This window comes from Triticum aestivum, chromosome 4D (assembly GCF_018294505.1).
Source record: "Triticum aestivum cultivar Chinese Spring chromosome 4D, IWGSC CS RefSeq v2.1, whole genome shotgun sequence".
Taxonomy (NCBI): Eukaryota; Viridiplantae; Streptophyta; class Magnoliopsida; order Poales; family Poaceae; genus Triticum; species Triticum aestivum.
This window is the reverse complement of record NC_057805.1, coordinates 40,985,345-40,996,631: the sequence shown is the minus strand read 5'-3', so window position 1 is coordinate 40,996,631 and position 11,287 is coordinate 40,985,345. Positions and strand designations below refer to the sequence as shown.

The window sequence follows — 11,287 nt, the reverse complement described above, 5'->3', positions numbered from 1 at the left end:
GCACTATGAATGCCTATATACATACTAAAATGATCTAACACCGAACCACAAATAGATTATCGATGACTATATATATCAAGTGTAGTAGTTAATTTTTCATGACAAGGATGCAGTTTAAAGCACACTGTAAGGATAATTTTCCATAAGTATCAATCATATTTATCCAGAATATATAGTGTGCAGTAAGAGCTAAGCAGTAAGCAGGTGAAGATTAGAATACCTTGTGATGTCATCTGATGTTGATAGCAGTACGTGGGGCAAGCGAGACCAGATTTAATAGCAAATTAAAGATCTTGGCAGCAACCTAGGAAAATAACTGATAAGGGATGTGAACATCCCGTTAGACAGACAAGCGACAAAAATTCAAGTGTCCAGTCATAGCATGAACAAAAGATTAGTGGCATGCTCATTTTCTTCCACTTCGTAGATTTATTCCTTTTGAACCAAATGACTCATCTTCCATTATTGCTTCTTGTATCCCCTCTGTAGAAAAATATGGATGATGAGAAGGAAAAAATTAAGAAGGAAAACACAGATAAAGCTAAGCGCCATGTATGGAAATCTTCAGAGGACAAAATACTGCTGAATATATTAAAAGATCAAAGCCTACATGGAGGAAAAGAAGGAACAGGTTACACAAAGAAAGCATGGCGTGATATCTTAGAACAACTCAATGATTCAAGGGTAGAAAAACTTGAATTACAACAACTGAAAAATCGTCATAAGTACTACAGGAGTTGCTACAGCACCATGGACAGACTTCTAAAACTCACGGGATTTGGTTGGGATGACGATGACAAAATGATAAAAGCTCCAGAAGATATTTGGGAAGAACTAATTAAGGTAAGTTTGTTCAAGTAGAATTCATATAAAGTTTCCATATCCTATTATTAAAAAAAAATTAAACAACTTGCAGAAGGATAAGGCTATCCAAGAATATCGAGATAAGGTGTGGCCTAGTTGGATAGATCTTCAAGCCATATGTGCTAGTTCAACAGCATCTGGAGCTGGTGATGTATCTAGCAAAGGAAAAGATGGTACATGTACGACCAAATCTTCACAAATTGATCTCAATACGGAAGTTGAAGTACATGACATCGATTCTGATGAAATCAATGCTTCCCCTGGTGTCTTCACCAAGAAGTCAACTACCATTGAGCCAGAAAAAAAGAAGTCCCCTGGAAGTGGATCCAAGGAAACTGAAAGAGGATAAAAATGGACAGCCAATGATGCCATAATAGCAATTGATCGCCTTGCAGATGCATCACTTAGCATTGCTGAAGCAAACAAAACAGTAGCACAACAAACTGAAGCTTACTCGGTTAAATCTTGTATGGCAATACTAAATAGTATGAGTAATCTAGATCCCAAAGAGAAACTAAAAGCGGTAAAGGCATTTACAGATGGTGATAAACGGGCCATTTTCATTGAGATGGATGAAGAGACGCGGAAGCTTTAGATTCTTGATCCTTAGAATTTTTGTAATACACCTTTGAGCATAGTATTTTATTCCAGTCGTTGTCGCACTTTACAAGATTCAGAAAACAATTTCACTTATATTTGTCAGTTTGTGTGAAGTAATAAATATTGTTTTCAGTTTGGTATTGTTCATTGTCCGGTTCAGCACTATTACATTTTAAAACAATTATCCAGAGATGATATGGTCAACTGTGCAAATCGTGCAGGGATCTATGAACATTTTGGATGTGCCAGATGATGAACTTTCTGATTCCGAGCAAGTGCTTATTAATAACATTTCTGTAGTGTCCTTGTTTCGCGATGTGTTGTTCACAAGGTTATTCAGAACGCCCCGCAACACTTCTATATTAACTGGTGCTCAGAAAACAATAGAGTTTTTAGAGGGACATCCAGTTAGATTTTATGAACAATTTCATCTTGAGAAGCGCACATTCTACTTGTTGCGGGATGCTTTGTGCGAGAGGAAGTTACTTAAGGATACAAATTGAATGACAGTGGACGAACAACTACTCATGTTTCTACATACAATTGGTCACAATGTTAGAAACCGTGTCATCCAAGATAGATATCAGCATTCTGGTGAACCAATCAGCCGACACTTCAACAAAGTTTTAGACGCCATAAATGCTTTGCGTGATGTTTGCATAACAGATTCAAGCAATCAAGTCCCATCAAAAATATTGGGTGACGCAAGATTCTACCCATATTTCAAGGTATGTTTGCTATTAGAAGCAGATACTCTTTTACATATGATTTTCATAAATAGAAGGTCGACACCATTTAAACTTTATTTTTTGACTAACAAAAAATCCCAACAGAACTGCCTAGGAGCAATTGATGGGACACATATTGAGGCAAAAGTCAGGCTTGATAAGCAAACTCCTTATAGAAACAGACATGGTTATCCGTCTCAAAATGTAATGGCAGTAGTGTCATTTGACATGACATTCTCTTATGTCGCTGCTGGATGGGAGGGTTCTGCATCGGATCAAGCTGTTCTAAGATGGGCTGTGACTAGTGGGGGTTTAGTTGTTCCTGAAGGTAAAGTACAATTATTTGTGTATTTACAATATATATAAAGATGCTGAGTTTGATATGAAATTAATGTGCAGGTAAATTTTACCTTGTTGATTCAGGCTACGCAAATACTCCAAGATTTATTGCCCCGTATCGTGGAGATCGCTATCATATTGCTTCTTTTCGTGGAAGTAATCGGCGATATACTAGTGAGAAGGACTTGTTCAACCATCTACATGCACAGTTGCGGAATGTTGTTGAACGAACTTTTGGTGTTCTAAAAGCTCGTTTTCCAATTCTAAGTAGGAAAGGAGGAATTCCTTATCCATACAGAACTCAAGTGAAAATTGGTATGGCTTGTTGCATTATCCACAACTTCATAAGGAAGGTTAATCATCCTGATGAGCTATTTGAGCTTTATGAGCATGGGGAAACAGAACAAAATACTGACCATGGTGATCAACAAGTTCATGGGCAAGCAAGAGAAGATGATAGAGTTGCTGGTGAGAGAGTTCGTGCTGCCATCGCCCGAGAGTTGTGGACTAAATATCAACAACGTAGTGCTCAACCAGAAGATGATTAAATACTGTAATATTTGTTTTCCATCTTCAATTGCAGATATATCTGCATAATTATTGTTGCAACTTGTAATTCTTTATATGGACATGAACTTCCCATTCTTTTATAGGCTTATATGCTCTATCTCTCTCTCTCACCCTCTGCCTCTCCCTCTCTCTATCTGGAGCTACAAGATGAAATGTTATTGTCTACCAATCTTTTCAGCAAGTAAAGCAACCAATAAACTACTTCAAATTGGTGCATTTTATGTGACATTCAAGTGTTCCCCTTGTACCTACGCACCAGATTCTTCAATGGACCAAGTAGATATGTAGCTAATTGCTAAGTCCTGTCAGTTATGAAGTAGTATACTCTCCGCAAGTGCGTGATGTAGACCATGAAAACGTGCTAAGAAACCAAAAAGGGAGATAACTGTAGCTTCTCTCGTCAAGTGCATGATGTAGTTCATGTTAATTTACTAGTACAAAACTTGAAAATACTCAAACATACCTGCTCCTCTGAATCCCCATCCGCTAGCTTGGAATCCCCATCCGCTACAGTTGCCTGCTGCCCCCGGTGCCGCCGATACAGGCTGATGTCGGTGCAGCCTGCACGGCCGGTGTTGAGGGGAGGCAGGCCTGTGCGTTGACCTGAAGCAGGACCGCTCGCTAGGTAGAGCTTGTGCGGGGTCGACGGCCGACGAAACGGAGTACGCTTGGGGACCTAGCCGTCCAGGGGAGGGGAGGCGAGCAGCAACCAACATCCAGGGGGCGGAGGCGCGTAGTGGTAGGCGTCCGCGCGCGGCGGCGTGTACCTAGCGACCTGGGAGTCCAGCAGCAACCGGTGTCCAGGACGGCGGAGGCGCGCCGTACCCGGCGTCCGCGCGCGGATTCTTAAACGGGCGAGACGAGGGAGCAGCGGTGTGAGCGAGCGGAGGAGGAATCGGAGGGCAGCAGCAGCTCAACGAGCTTGGATGGATGAGGCCATGGTGTGCGATTTGGGGAAAGTGAGTCACTCACGGGAGGAGAATATGAATAGGAGCAGCTAGTGGTCGTGGGCATCCAAACAAGGAACTGGGCCGACCAGTTTTCCAAATTTCCATACCAAACGTAGTTATTTATAAACTGGTTATTCGTAAAAACTGACGTAAAACGGGTTTTCCTAGAAATCGGCTAAAAACTCATTTTCTATAATCCTATCGCTAATCTTCACTATCCAAACAACGCCTAAGTCACAAACCGGATACGTATTTATATTGAACGGTGGAGTTGTCAGTTGGTGCAGTTCTAAGCAAAGCATCGTGGCGGGATCTACGTGTGAAGCAGAGTACATAGCTGCTTCGGAAGCAGCAAATGAAGGAGTCTGGATGAAGGAGTTCATATCCGATCTAGGTGTCATACCTAGTGCATTGGGTCTAATGAAAATATTTTATGACAATACTGGTGCAATTGCCTTGGCAAAGGAATCCAGATTTCACAAGAGAACCAAGCACATCAAGAGACGCTTCAATTCCATCTGCGACCAAGTCAAGGAGGGAGACATAGAGATTTGCAAGATACATACGGATCTGAATGTTGCAGACCCGTTGACTAAGCCTCTCTCACGAGCAAAACATGATCAGCACCAAGACTCTATGGGTATTAGAATCATTACTGTGTAATCTAGATTATTGACTCTAGTGCAAGTGGGAGACTGAAGGAAATATGCCCTAGAGGCAATAATAAAGTTGTTATTTATATTTCCTTATATCATGATAAATGTTTATTATTCATGATAAAATTGTATTAACCGGAAATTTAGTACATGTGTGAATACATAGACAAACTAAGTGTCACTAGTATGCCTCTACTTGACTAGTTCGTTGAATCAAATATGGTTAAGTTTCCTAGCCATGGACATGAGTTGTTATTTGATTAACGGGATCACATCATTAGAGAATGATGTGATTGTCTTGACTCATTCCGTTAGCTTAGCATTTGATCGTTTAGTATATTGCTTTCTTCATGACAAATACATGTTCCTATGACTATGAGATTATGCAACTCCCGAATACCGGAGGAACACTTTGTGTGCTACCAAACGTCACAATGTAACTGGGTGATTATAAAGGTGCTCTACAGGTGTCTCCGATGGTACTTGTTGAGTTGGCATAGATCGAGATTAGGATTTGTCACTCCGATTGTCGGAGAGGTATCTCTGGGCCCTCTCGGTAATGCACATCACTATAAGCCTTGCAAGCAATGTAACTAATGAGTTAGTTGCGGGATGATGTATTACGGAACGAGTAAAGAGACTTACCGGTAATGAGATTGAACTAGGTATTGAGATACCGACGATCGAATCTCGGGCAAGTAACATACCGATGACAAAGGGAACAACGTATGTTGTTATGCGGTTTGACCGATAAAGATCTTCGAAGAATATGTAGGAGCCAATATGAGCATCCAGGTTCCGCTATTGGTTATTGACCGGAGATGTGTCTCCATCATGTCTACATAGTTCTCGAACCCGTAGGGTCCGCACGCTTAACATTCGGTGACGATCGGTATTATGAGTTTATGTGTTTTGATGTACCGAAGGTAGTTCGGAGTCCCGGATATGATCACGGACATGACGAGGAGTCTCGAAATGGTCGAGACATAAAAATCGATATATTGGATGACTATGTTTGGACTTCGGAAGGGTTCCGAGTAAGTTCGGACAAATACCGAAGTACCGGGGGGTAACCCCCCGGGGAGTGTAATGGGTCTATTGGGCCTTAGTGGAGAAGAGGAGGGGCGGCCAGGGCAGGCCGCACACCCCCTCCCCCTCTAGTCCGAATTGGACAAGGAAGGGGGGCGGTGCCCCCCTTTTTCCTTCCCCCTCTCTCCTCCTTCCTTCCCTCCTATTCCTACTCTTGGAAGGGTTGGAGTCCTACTCCCGGTGGGAGTAGGACTCCCCTTGGGGCGCGCCTAGGAGGCCGCCCCCCTCCCCCTCCTCCACTCCTTTATATATGGGGGAGGGGGCACCCCATAGACACACAAGTTGATCAGTTGATCTTTTAGCCGTGTGCGGTGCCCCCCTCCACCATAATCCACCTCGGTCATATCGTAGCGGTGCTTAGGCGAAGCCCTGCATCGGTAGCTTCATCAACACCGTCATCACGCCGTCGTACTGACGGAACTCTCCCTCGAAGCTCTACTGGATCGTGAGTTCATGGGACGTCACCGAGCTGAACGTGTGCAGATCGCGGAGGTGCCGTACGTTCGGTACTAGGATCGGTCGATCGTGAAGACGTACGACTACATCAACCACGTTGTCATAACGCTTCTGCTTACGGTCTACGAGGGTACGTGGACGACACTCTCCCCTCTCATTGCTATGCATCACCATGATCATGCGTGTGCGTAGGAATTTTTTTGAAATTACTACGTTCCCCAACACTTTGAATATTAATTTGGATTTAATATGTGTGCAAATATGTCTTCTTCAGAGCGTTCAAGGACGGCGACGACGGCAAGCACATCGTGCTCATGTGCAATGACGTATCCAAATCTTCGTACGCTGACCACCTCTACAAGCCCACCTTCGTCGGCTCCATCGACGTCGATGTTGCCAATACCGGTGGCAAGACACCTCTCAGAAGCTTGGTACGTTAAACCTACCTACTACTACATATCAGCATGTTTTGGGGCCAAATGACTGTACTTTCTAGGGGGGCTGGGGCCGATGCCCCCCCTCCACCCTGGAACTACAAGTAGCTCTACATTAATGTCCCCTGCACTAACTAACAATAGATCCCAATGATGCATTTTGCGCAGATCGACCACTCCAAGGTGGAGAGCTTCGGAGGCCACGGCAGAATGAGCATATTGTCGAGGGTGTACTTGAAAAAGGCAGTGGGCGATAAGGCACGCCCCTGCGTGTTCAACCATGGCGAGTCAGGCGTCAAGGTTACGCACCTGAACGCGTACCACATGCGGTCAGCCAAGATCAACACGAGCGTCGATCAATATTAATCAGATGATCAACACGGAAGATAATTGTACAGTTGTGGAGTAGGTAGTATCTAATAATAGACTTGAGGTGCCTTGATATGAGAGGCTAGACGGGCATTTTTTTCGTTGTGAATACACATTGTTGCCTATCATTTCATTGATAGGTGGATAGAACATACTGGTGCCGCTCGATGGGGCATACACGAATCAACGTCCCCAAGAGCGCATGTTGGAGGTTGCTCAGCCTCAGTACATTTGTTTTAGACTATAGGGATTAGTAGTGCTAGTCCTTTGGCTCCGGCCCGTGCCCAAAGCCGAGCCTCCTCCTTGATGCTGCAGACGAGCTCGTCGTTAGATGGTCGGAGGTTGTCGAAGAGAGCGGCGTTGCGATGTTTCCAGATACTCCATCGTGTCTTGATGTTTCACAGCCACATCAAAGTAGGATCGCAGACACTGATTGGATTTTAGAGCTAGCACACAGATTATTGTGCCATCAACTTTTACTTGAACTATAAGATTGCCTACACCCCAAAAAATGCATTGCATACATACACCAGAGAGTAGTACCAATGACGAATACGAAATTTTTGTTGGAATTTTTTGCCATGTTTTTATTGGGTAGTTTCCTCTTTTTCTTTCTCTTTTTATTTATTTTCATTGCTTCTTATATGTGATTCCATGAGCTACACACATCCCAAGCAATAATGAACGACAACAACCTTTTTTTTTTGTTTCTTATTTGATGTGGGTACGCACACCAGCTTTGTAGTCTAGTACTAATCCTCCCAAGAAAAACATCTGACATGAAATATATAATCTCGCAACCAAGTCCCTAATGTTTTGCAGCCAGCACCCTAAAGTTTTTGTTTCTTTACAAACAAGGCCAAAATTTAACAAGTCGCAGGAAATTCCACCGAAAATTTCGGCAGCATAACGAGTTGGGAAAGGCCAATCGCATATGCAGCAGTAGTATAATACAACACTATAAATCACTCCTCAACCATGCCTTCTCTTTTGTGCATCATCTGGTGACACATTACTTTTGCAAAATATGTAGCTGTGTTTTTTCTAATGAAAAATCTAACTAACTGTAGCCACATATATAGAGCTCTTCAGCCAATTAATAGGTTCAGTGTAAAGAAAAACTTCAGCAGCATGAACATATATAAAGCTCTTCGGCCAGTTAATAGGTTTAGTGTACAGAAAAAGTTCAGCAGCAGCAACAACAATAGTATAGCAGCAATAATGGTAGCATAGCAGCAGTAGCAACGACCGTAGTAATATGCATAATTTCAGTGTGAAGTCAAACAACAACAGTAGTATAGCAGCAACAAACAATAGCATAGCAGCATCAGTGCTAGTACAACAACAACAACAATTTAAACACAAATTCAGACAGCTTAGAAACAACACAAGTTTATACCTAAGTTAAATAGTTGACTACTGAATTGGCACTCATGTTTACATTCGTATCCACCTATGTAAACCCTAGTTACATACTAGTGTTGTTTACATATATATGGACATGTCTCTCAAGTAATGTACAACATATTGTCTTCTCATTATTATTGACTAGCTTATCTTTCAACTTCTTTTCTAGTCAAGTTGGAATCCTTGATAGACCTTTTTTTTACCGCGGGAGCTTGTGTTTGGTGTAATCCCCGTGTGTTTGCTGGGATGGTGGTGGTGAAGCCCTTAGTCCTGGCATACAACGCCTCCCCGTGTTTCTCTCCTGGTGGCTCCACGCCTTCCTCTTCCTATAAACCTCGATCCAGTTCCTCATCCCCGTGTTCCCCCTTCCTCTCCATCTGCCCTCACTTGCCTCATATACTCCCTCTGTTCCTAAATAAAAGACATTTTTGGCAGTTTAATTTAAACTACCAAAACGTCTTATATTTAGGAATGGGCCTGGAGACCCAAAGCTGAGCCATGCCGTTCCGATGATGCACTGCCCGCAGTAGCACCGGTCGATGTTGTCATGTCATGGTCACCATGGCTTGTGGGTCTGATCTCCCCTCTTGAGGTGCCCTTTCTCTTGATCTGACCTTCTTTCTTTGAAGAAAGAAATCTTGGGATGGTTCTACTCAAACTGATGGTTTTTATTTCTTGTGATGTAGTACATGGTTCTACTTAATTAGGGGACATCCATGGAGGCAGGTAAAGATGAAATCAATAGCAAGCTAGCTAGCTTGATCTGGATGTAGGTATGTTCCTGTTGAGGATGGATTAGGTGTTTGTTAAAAGTTAAAAGTATTGGGATGTAGATCCAGGTATGGCATATTCAAATATGCCATCTTATGAAACATTTGGAGTAGATAGACACCATCAAGGAGTAGAAATCAAGTTTATCCTAATAAAACCAATCGGTATGAGTGGTTAGCTATCTAAAAAACAAGTTTATCCTCATTAAGGTTTTGAACAAAAAACATGCAGGCGTCTATCAACTTTACACAAGATTGTGAATATAGCAATACTAGGTTGTAGTCTCCAAACGAGGCGGGGTCTGCAGTCACAACTCTTGCTTCAGCCATACAAAATAAAGCCACATTTACCGAAGTAACAATAGATTTGCACGTGTTTAATTATCATCTTATTCGGATAATCAAGGTAGAGAAAAGGATTTAAGATATCAGTAGCTATCAAAGTGGTTTTTGTTTCTGTTTCGGTGCTTGTTTCTCTTTAATTCGGTACCTACCAGTACCAACAGCAACCAAAGGTCCAACTTGTGTTTATGCTTCAATTATACACAATACTTATTCTCCACCAAGGTTGAGATATTTGTATTCTAAATATCAACATTAGTTACACCAAACACAAGCTCCCACGGTAAAAAAAGGTCTATCAAGGATTCCAACTCGACTAGCAAAGAAGTTGAAAGATGAGCTAGTCAATAATAATGAGAAGACAACATGTTGTACATAATTTGAGAGACATGTCCACATATGTAAACAATACTAGTATGTAGCTAGGGTTTACATACGTAGATACTAATGTAAACATGAGTGCCAATTCAGTAGTCAACTCATAAAGTGAAGTATAAACTTGTGTTGTTTCTAAGCTATCTGAATGTGTGTTTAAACTACTGTGTTACACTAGCACTGATGCTGCTATGCTACTGCTTTTGCTGCTATACTACTGTTGTTGTTTGACTTTACACTGAATTTATGTATAAATTAGTATTGTTGTTGCTATACTACTGCCGCTATGCTACAATTGATGCTACTAACCACTGTTGTTGTTGCTGAGCTTTTTCTTTACACTGAACCTATTAAGAAGAGCTCTATATATGTTGTTGTTGTTGAACTTTTTCTTTACACTGAACCTATTACCTGGCTGAAGAGATCTATATATGTGGCTACAGATACAGTTAATTAGATTCTTTCATTAGGAAAACACAGCTACATATTTTGCAAAAGTAATGTGTTACCAGAAGATGCACAGAAGAGAAAGCAGGGCAGTGGAGCAATTTTTAGTGCCGTATTATACTACTATTGTAGATGTGATTCACCGTTCCCAACACGTTATGCTACCAAAAATTTCGGCCTTGTTTGTAAGGAAACGAAAACTTTAGGGTGCTGGCTGTAAAATATTAGGGACCTGCTTGGGTGATTATATTTTTCCTGTGGATATTTTTCTTGGGAGGATTGGTACTAGACTTCAAAGCTGGTATTTCACCGCTATAAAAATCAATGTGAGTGAATACCCGTACAATCACATAAACAATTTGTAAGAGCTCTAGACTAAAATAAAACAAATGTGTGGCAGAAGTCCTGTAATAATTCAAGTTGATGCGGGTGCATCGAACTCAAGAGGGGCCGCATTTGTGGTTTGCCATGACTTCTATGGGAATTATTTGCGAAGCTCATCTCTAGTGATATTTGGTATGCACGCCGCTAACACACTTGAGACAATCGTGTGTCACGAAGGTCTAGCACTGGCTGAAGACCTTGGACTCCACAATTTTGTTGTTGCCTCATATCCAAAGAAGGTTGTTAATGATCTGGCAAATGGTAGTCGAGGACGCAATGGTGTGATCATCGGTGATATCAAGTCTAGAGCAACTAGTTTTAATTGTCATTTTTTCTTTTGAACCTCGTTTAGGTAATGAGGATGCTCATAATTTAGCTAGAATCTCCCTCTATTTAGGCCAGGGTCGCCACATGTGGGTTATGCATCCCCATGACCCAGATGTAATCCCACAAACTGTGATATTTGATGAATAAAGCGTTGCTTTACTCCTCAAAATAAGTTAGGAA

At 41.9% G+C, this 11,287-nt stretch overlaps 1 pseudogene; it reads left to right on the top strand.

Annotated features, from left to right (window-relative positions):
- The first annotated feature begins 495 nt into the window (after positions 1 to 495).
- On the top strand, positions 496 to 3,079 carry LOC123099538 (uncharacterized; annotated as a pseudogene).
- The last annotated feature ends 8,208 nt before the right edge of the window (positions 3,080 to 11,287 follow it).